At 35.9% G+C, this 9,798-nt stretch overlaps 1 long non-coding RNA gene across 1 annotated transcript; it reads left to right on the top strand.

Moving 5' to 3' along the window:
• Nucleotides 1–1,193: 1,193 nt before the first annotated feature.
• Nucleotides 1,194–8,908, top strand: LOC148113131 (uncharacterized). Its single transcript, XR_015728518.1, has 4 exons — nt 1,194–1,383; nt 7,464–7,584; nt 8,429–8,498; nt 8,728–8,908. It is a non-coding gene; the product is annotated as an uncharacterized LOC148113131 (long non-coding RNA).
• The last annotated feature ends 890 nt before the right edge of the window (nt 8,909–9,798 follow it).

Raw genomic sequence — 9,798 nt, 5'->3', positions numbered from 1 at the left:
CTTTCTACATATCCTCTTGAAAAGATGTTGTCTAGAGAAGCCTAGTGGTTTATTTCTTACTATGTGATCTAGCTATTGTAATTTTTCTGCCTGCCTGTTTCTCTCTTTTTTTTTAATTCTACCACAATTTAAATTTTAGTTCTACATTTTATTACAATTGAAACAACTTATGAAGTATTATCCTTCTCCAAAAATGTCTCTTATTTCATAAATGTATACCTAAAATCCTTAAATTCTATACTTGAAGTAATAACAGATTGTTGATATTGTTTAGCCATATGCATTTCTCTCCAAAGACATAAATCTTTTAAAAATTGAATATAATTTCTATTGTAGGTCTAACAAAAATTAATCCTCTGTGCAAGAAAGAAAAGTCTATAAAAAGCTTCATTGACATGAATCTGTGCTTGTCAGAGTCTATGATATTAACTACATTGAAAAAGAAGTCCCTGTATCATGGCTTTTATTGAAGTGAATGCCATAAATTGAAAAGCTTCATACCAGAAATATAACCCAAACAAAAATAAAGACATTCTTCCACATTAATTCCACTCTTCTCACATTGAAAATATTGCTGATTTTATAAATGAGAAGGTCAGCCAATAAGAAATAGCCTACTTTCTAAACAAGTTTCATTGTCATTAATGATGGAAACAGGAGGACCTGAACATAGAGATACAAAAGGAAGAACTAGTAGTGGTGCTGAAGCTGATGGAATTGTTTGCATAAAATGAAGGGGATATCTAAATGTAGACTTGCTGTACCAGGTCAAGAAATCTATGTGTGTGTAGTCCTGACACATTGTCGTCACGTGACGTATCACAACTTTTTTCCTTTGCTAAAATGGGGGTGGGCGTAGCCAGCACGACACATCCGGTCCACAGGCCACAAGTTTGACACCCCTGGATTAAACCAATGATCAATGTAATCCTGATTTTTTTTTTTTTTTAGTATCCAACTAGATTCATTTAAGGTGGCTGTTAGTAGGATATGAAGTCAATGGCTTCTTTTAGTTTACATGTAGCTGTCACACTTAATTGCCCTCAACAACTGTATCCTTCCTGAATTTCCAAACTCCCCTTTAAAGTGCAAAGTTATTGTGGCTGAACTGGGAGGAGTTCTCCACACATATCGGAAGAAACTCCTGTGCTGCATTTATCTGGACTTTTTCCGGCATTCAGGCTGCCTGCCAGTCAAAGTGTTGCTTCTCAGGATAGAATTAAAAGGAGACATGGCTCCTAGTCTTCTCATTTTCCTTCCCTTCTTCACTGCCAGAGTTCAGAGAGGTGGTAAGAGAAGCAGGGGAAGAAAAGTAGAAGTGAACTACCCATTGCTAACTGCTACCTCAACTCAAAGATGAAAGTGAAGGAGTCTGCCTCTAAAGTAAGTTCTGTCCTCTTTCTGTTACCTCGCTCGTGTAGATTGGGCATGTAGGAGATTGGGCATGGGTAGGGTCTTCTAGATAAAACAAAAGAATGTATATCTCCTGTTTTACTACTGATAGACAGGCCATCTCTCCCCTGTAGCACTCCAGCTCTAGTGATAGATGCTGCGCAATAAAGTAGTTCCTGTTTTCCAGGCAGCAAAACTTTATTCATTCTACCTCTGTGGATCAGGTGCTGCAGATGTTTGGGCCTGGGAGGAGGTAAGGGACTTCCCAATAAAGCAGGAGGAAGAAGTCTCTCCTATTTTATGCGGGAGTCCCCATGACCACCATGTGAAAACACATGGTTAAGTCTAAGACTCATGCCCTCCCAGTGATTATGGCAGGGATTGTTGCTGGCTGTTTCCTACCCATTTCTTTCTTTAATTTTGTCCCACTTTAAAGTTATAGGACGACATCACTTGTTAGTCTGGTTACCAAGGTAGAGCTAGGCTGCCAGGACAGAGTAAATGATGTCAGCATATTTTCATGATACTTCACAGGCTGAAGGAAAACATACTGAACTGACTTAAAAAGTAGTAAAAAACCCAGGGCCAGATATTGCCTCCTACTCAACTTCCTCAATATATAAAAGTTTTTTTTCCCCCAGAAATGTTTGCAAATGAAATGGAAGCTTTGAAAAAGATGAATAGGTTACTATCTAGGTTTATATCTGTCAATACCAATAAAAAAGGTAACTTGTGGATCTCACAGAAAATCACTTATATCTATGAAAGAAATTCTAAATAAAATTCATGTTACTAACTTGTGATAGGAAGTACTCTAATACGATGAAGTGTTTTATTTTTACAAAATTCTACAGGAAAACCTGTCAGGTTAAGGTGACAAAAGAATTCAGTTTGTGTTCCTCCAGAAACAGGCAGAAGCAAAAGGCATGATGAGTCTATAATGAGAAGCTAAAAGACTAGGATGAAAAAGATGGAGCAGGCAGGAGACTATAAAGAGTAATGGCAGCTTGTTTGTAACTTTCATTTTTAGGTGGAGATGATTGACACATGGATGGGTTGGGAAAGGTAACCTTCCTGATCTTTAACTCATGGGTCATATAGAAAAAACGTGGAGAAAATGCTCTCAACATGTAGATGTCAACATGAGTGACAGATGCATGTGAGGTGAATTGCATTTGCTTGCTTTTATACATGCATCACTTCACGGAAATGATGGCTGCCATTTGAACAAAAAGACATCCTTCTTGGCCAGGGTCAAGAAGCTGACAATACCCTCCCATTAATAGAAAACACTGTCATTTAAAATAAAATGCTGTGGGTAGAACTTCAAAAATACATTTATTAGCCAATAGTGAATCATCTGAGTTTATGAATGTGAATTACTGTATATTGCTCCAAGATTAATGTACAGCACAGCGTGTGGTCCAATTTTCATCTGTAACAATATCTATAGAATGCCATATGGCTGACAGCATGTTCAGCACATGTCATGGCTCCTTCATTTCCTAGCTCTATATATCTTATTTGCTTCTAATTATCTTGTTTGGAAGGGAGGAAAGGAATGAAGCCAATGAGATAATAAGATCAAAAGCAAGCAGCGTATCTGTCTGAGGGCTTAATTGCAGCTTTTTCTGGTATAGTAAAGCGAACTTCCTTCATTATTTAGTAACTACCTCCTTCTGACAGGTGATCACAATCTGAACATTTCACACATGTTCCCCATTTTCTGCAGTTCTACTCTGGGTCATCATTTCCCAGTGGTGAAAAACATCTGTTTGGCATCATATCTGCCAGAGATTTCAGGAGGGAAATGAGTTTTGCACACCCAGCAGAAAAATAATAATAATTGTGACATGAAACAATAATGAAAAGTATTCCATGGAAATCACCAAAAGTATCTCACTGACTTTAAAAAATACATTCCTTTCCTGGAATATGTATGTATCATTCATTGCTCTTGTCAGCAGATGATTGAACTAATTAGGTACAAACTTTCTTCTGGATTAGCTTGTCTGTTTCTTTCAATATGCATTGCTTAGGCTCAAGGAATTATATACATATGCCTATGACTGTAGGTGCCAAAGAAAGAGTGGATCATTCCATCATTAAAAAAATGTACAATTGATGGCTTCAATAACCACATTTCCCATTTGTCTGTCATATCCTCTAATCCACAGGTGTCAAACTTGCCGCGTCACATTGCTGTCACGTGACTTTTCATGATGTTTTTCCCCTTCACGGAGCTGGAGTGGGTGTGGCCTCTGCAGGCCACCAGTTTGACACCCCCTGCTCTAATTTCTTCACCTCTCATATCACATCAGCATGTTTGGAAAATGTACAATGAGATCAAAAGAGAAAAATAGAAAAAATGTAAAATACAATTGAAGACTCTAACCTAAATTGAGAGAAGTCACATTCTCTCACAGTGGGGCGAAGTGTTTCAGGAATGTAATAAATATCTTGATTTCCCCATCCCCCTACCCCTTAATGTCATTTTTATCATGCAAGGATATTTGTAATTGTGAAATATTTTTTTTAAGATTGTAATATTCAGTCTGCATTATAGTATTAAAAAGAAACATCAATATATAATGTAAAAAGATATTTGTTAAAAAACATAGGACAAGTTTTAGAAAAAAAACGATGTTGGCTTCATGGTGCTTAATCTTTCTCATGAATGAAATATAATCAATATATTTTAGTAATGGAACAACAGAACTTGAAACCCATCTCTTATAATTCAATACTTTATGAAACTCAACTAAATTGTCCTCTCCTTGAAAAGAATTGCCTTTTAATCCATAGCAGATGATTAATCAATTTGCAATAGATTTACACATTCGGGACACTTAATACTAAGGGCAGTGACTAATGAACATTCATAGGGCCTAATATGGATATGGATGCTAATAATATTTTTCAAGTTTTCTTATTCAGTAAATGTTTAATATCATTTTCAGCTGTGGGAGAAAATACTCCACCCAAGCCCACTGTTTTGAATAAACATGTATCTTTATTTAGCATTACTGTTCATTTTAAAGTTTATACTTTTGTTAATTAAAGAAATTTTATTAGGACAGATAATTCTTTTTCCTAATCCCAAATTCTTTAGAATAAGACAAAACTTATTTTTTTTTTTTTTTAGAATAAGGCTAAAGTGTTGTACCAGAGCCATCTATAACAGGGAGGCCCAAATAGTGGCTTCAATTGCAGAACCTTTGTAGAAACATACAATACCAAGGCATGTGGGTAGGGAAGAAACTTCAAACTGCAGTTGCATCTACCATTTTATGAAAAGTTGCAGATATCTCTGACTTTTACCGCCCTTATCTCATTTTTAAATAATTTGACAATAAAGTCATTTTGAAATTAATTGGTAATTGTCTTCATGTTTGTTGATCTGGAAATGCGGGGAATATTACAGGCTAATCAAGCCTACCCTCTTTTCTACCAGTAGGATTTAAGGATTTGTATTTAATGTCCTATCACCTGAGCCAACACAAAATGTGAAATAAAAATCCCCTCATGTTCATTCTCACACAAAAAAGCTGGGAAATAAGAAACAAGAAGGAAATAAGATAAATTCTTAGTAACTCCTCCTTTCAATATATAGATTTGTGTGCGTTAGTTGGGTAGATTATTTTTTTAAAATGAGGGTTATTACGAGGGGAAGTTATTCCAAAAATCGTTTTTCCAATAAATGTGATAGGGTTGTATATTGCCATGGTGGCTGGATTGGAGGAAAGAAAGCTTGAAACATACAGAAAGAAATTTCTGAGCCCAAGGATCTGAGAAGCAGATTTTTTTTTCATCATTGCCACAGCAATTCAAAGAAAAGAGTCCAACTTGCTGTAATTAAATACATACACAGAGCAGAGTGTAATATAATTGAACTCAGCTTCCCAAAATAATGTGAAATCAATCAGATCTGCAGCTGATCCCAAAGTGGTACTGTATGAAACATAAATAAGGAACAGCAAGTTATTTGCACAAAAGAGGGATGATGATGATGATGTACCATCAAGTTATTTTCAACTCCTAATAACACATAGAAAGTTTTCCCTAACCTGGTCCTTCATCTCTTCCAACATTCCTCACCACTGTGACTAAGTCCATCCACCCTGTTGTTGGTCATCTTCATCTCTTTCTTTTTACTTTTCTGAGCTCAGCCTTTTCCAGAGAGCTAGGTTTTTGCATATGTCCAAAATAGGATAATTTGTGTCAAGTCATTTATGCTTTGATTGAGAACTCTGATTCACATAACTTTTTTTTTTTTAATTTGATTTATATGCCGCCCTTCTCCGGAGACTCAGGGCAGCTTACAATGCATTAAGCAATAGCCTTCATACTTTTGTATATTTTATACAAAGTCAGCTTATTGCCCCCAATAAGGGGTCCTCATTTCACCTACCTTAGAAAGGATGGAAGGCTGAGTCAACCTTGAGCCTTGGAGAGATTCGAACCAGCAGAAATTGCAGACAGCTGTGTTAATAACAGGGTGCATTAAACCACTGTACTATCAAGGCTCTTGCTATGAAATCTGTTACTCTACCAAAAAAAAAATATTTTTCAATATTTTTCCTTAACAAATTTAATTTTATATCAGAGTAGGTTTGCCATTCCAAAATGATTTTGTTCAGCCAGCTAGAAATAAAAAGTGTACAATAGTGCAAAAACTCATCAGGAATTGCTTGTTCCCTAGAAATTATACAAATGTAAAGCTGCAAAAGTTCAGCAATCCATGGGGTTATTAATTGCAAATTAATTACAAATTTATCATGGGTCTAAGGTATGATTAATGAAATATAAGCATAGACATAGTGGAAAGAAATAATAAATGACAACAGTGTGGGTGAGCTATGCTTGGAGGCACAGTACTCTTAATAGACAAGATATGGCATATCTCCTTACTGTAGAATAAGCTTTATATTTTACTTTCAAAGAGGCGTCTATGAGAAGAGAATGTAATGTAGTGAAATGGTAAAAGTTATTGTGTCTTCTTTGAAAATCTGAATATAGAAAAATATGAATAAGGTATCTTTACATTTGGAATAAAGCTATAGGGATATATTATATATGTACTATCCTACATTTGTTTCTTTCATCCAATGGGAGCCTGGACAAATCCCTGCAGTTTTCTTGGCAAGATTTTTTAGAAGTAGTTTGCCATTGCCTTCTTCCTAGGATTGGGAGAAAGTCACTGGCCCAAGGTCATCCAGCTGGCTTTGTGTCTAAAATGGATCTAGAACTCACACTCTCCCAGTTTCTAACCTGATGTCTTAACAAACTGGTTCTCGCTTTAAATTTAAGTGTTCACAAATAAGGAGTGAACATCAATATTAACAATAATACTGCTATGGTATTTCAAAGGTGCCAAATATCTTTCTCAACTTTATAAAAAGAAATACGTCCTCAGAACCCATATTGCTTCTCAAACATTCTCTTTCTAGAACTGGAACTCAACTTTTGAATTTTAGACAAGAGATCTATTCAATTTGTTCTCAAACCTGTAAAAATGAGCAAGTGAGTGAGGAGACCAAATAGGAGATTGGCCTGGGAGAGAAAAGAGAGAAGACTAACTGAAGTAGCCATGCATTTTGAGATACTGCGCTCAGAAATTACAAGAAGATTCGATAGGGTTGATTCGATAGGGTTGGCATGATGTATGCTTTATAAATTGATGCTGGCTCCTACTAAGCAATGTATTTTTTCCTAAATGCTCACAGACCAATTGCTTAAGCTCTTTCAGAGTTTAACTCAGTATAAACATCAAGCTGATTGGCCTGTAGTTATACAGATCCTCTTTCTTCCCCTTTGTAAAAGCAAGAACAACATCCCAGGAAATGAGAGCCTTAGTTAAGAGCAGTGTTTCTCAGCAATTTTAAGAAGTTGGACTTCAATGCCCAGAATTCCCCAACCAGTTTGGAAATTACATCTCCTCCGTAGCAGATAATCTAAAGGATTTTTCTGAGTATATTGTCACCTCTGCCTTTTAAGATCTACATGAAACCATTGGGAGAATTTGACATTTAGCTATCTCTTTCTCTTTTCTTCCTCTCTCTCTAATGCAGGTTTAGCAGTTGATGTTTTGAACTCATGCTGGAGCAGGCTAATGGATTGGATGGAGGCTAATAAGCTGCTTCTCATCCTGACAAGACAGAAATTACTGTTTGTGGATGGTTCAACAACTCAGTTAAGTGGTATCCACTGTGTCTGAAGGGATGACAACCCCTTCTAAAGATTCCCCTCCAAAGTATGGGGTTACTTCTGAATCCATCTCTATTGCTAAAGATTCAAATGGCCTCAGGCTTTTATTATTGTAGGCTGATTTATCACCTGTGATTTTACCTTGGCAGAATAGCCTTGCCACTGTTACTCACGGTCCGGTAATTTCTTAGTTGTATTACAGTATTGCATACATTGCAAACGGGCCTGCTTTTGAAATTTATTTAGAAACTTCAATTAGCTCAAAAGAAGAGAAGCCAGATCTGGTATGGCTGATGCAATCATATTATGCCATCTGCATTGGCTGCCAGTACAATTCTGGGCCTTGTTCAAACTGCCGTTATTAACCCATAAAACCTTAAACAGCTTTGGGAGAAGCGTTAAAGACCTTTTTACTTTCACAGGCCTTTATAATTGCTGGCTAGGGTTCGAATGATCAGTTCTTCTATCATTATCACTGTTAACTGTAGTTCTTGTTGCTTTGGGAAATTCTGCTGGTTTGCCTGGGCTGTTTTATTATTTATGTGACTTAATATCTTATTTTAGGTATTTTATTCTGTATTGTATTGTATTTTCATATATATGTTCCTTATTCAGAGATTCGCTGCTTAGATATTTGCTGCTTACAGATGGTTTAAAAACTAAAAATGGAATAATATAATCTATTAACTGGAACAACTCATATATATGTAGTGTAATTCCAAACAGTTCTGTGGTATAATTTCTGTTAAAAGTTTGGATTGCACTTCAGACAGTTAAAATCAAAGAGCCTGGTGGCGCAGCAGACTAATAGCCTGTTATTAACATTCAGCTGCCTGCAATTACTGCAAGTTCGAATCTCCCGAGGTTCAAGGTTGACTCAGCCTTCCATCATTTCTAAGGTAGGTAAATTGAGGACCCAGTTTGTGGGGGCAATAAGCTGACTTTGTATAAATATACAAAAGTATGAAGGCTATTGCTGAATGCATTGTAAGCCGCCCTGAGTCTCCGGAGAAGGGCGGCATATAAATCAAATTAAAAAAAAAAAAGATCTGTAGGTTGATGGAGAGTTTACTTAAAAGAGCTATGGCATGTTCAACTTATTAGTGCTGTATTTTTTTTCTTCTGTAGATAAATACACCTACAGAAGAATATCTGTACCCTGGGAATACCCTCTATCAGAAAAAATAAGCTCCGAATCAATCAAAGACTATTTGAATTTGGAATCTGTCTGGATGACAGATGCTGGAGTTTTTGGCCATGCTTGGGGTAATATAGACACCTAAGTACTCAGCCCTACTTGTCAATTGGATTGGATCACCTCTTTCTTTAGCTAAATAAAATTTGCTTGATAGACTCCATGCTAATTTAATACTTTTCTTTCATTCATACATTCTACCTTTGCTGTTTTCCACTCTTCATAAAGAGTTCAGGCATGTGGTCTATGGCTCTTCTGCTGGCTTCCCACATAAAAACATGCACATGTAATGTGAAAGAAGATGCCAAAATAAAGCCATTATTATTGGCTCTTTTCCCCTTGTAAGATACCGACCAGCTTGTCAATAGGCACCATGCCATCCTAATCGATGTAGCAGGAATTAGCTAGCCAAGAGACCATCCATGGATATTCATGAGTTTGTTAAAACAAATGATTTCCAGGCTAGCAAATTGGAACAGCTCTCTATCATCGACTCGTAATTTTGTGGTTATATAGATGGGGTAGGTGGGTTGATGTAATCCATCTCTTATTAGATACCTGTGCAATAATATGCTATCAAGTTAAAATATATAGCTATTAATTTATTACAATATTTTAAATCTGCCTTTTGTCTTATAATACCCAGTTGGCCATTAATTTCACTTATCAAACAGAACACAAGCAAACAGTAAAAACCAAGATATACCATAATATAATGAAAAATGACAACTTTTAAAAAAATCAAGAGTTCCCAGACTAAGATTGAAATGTTAATTGTAAACTACTGAACAGTCTTCAGTAGTTTAATAAATACATTGAATCTTTTCACTGCACACTTCTAATTCTTCTCAACTCCAAACTGCATATAAAAATTCATACATTAAGGAAAGATATATTTTAAATTTTGTACAATGATGCAAAAATGAAGACAGGAGGAAAATATTCATAAAGCAAATATGTGAGGGAAATATGCAAAAAGTAAATGTGATTTGGTTTGTTTAATA

This window comes from Pantherophis guttatus, chromosome 6 (genome assembly GCF_059756535.1).
Source record: "Pantherophis guttatus breed Tessera chromosome 6, ASM5975653v1, whole genome shotgun sequence".
In the NCBI taxonomy this organism is placed as follows: Eukaryota; Metazoa; Chordata; class Lepidosauria; order Squamata; family Colubridae; genus Pantherophis; species Pantherophis guttatus.
This window is presented reverse-complemented; position numbering and strand designations above follow the sequence as displayed.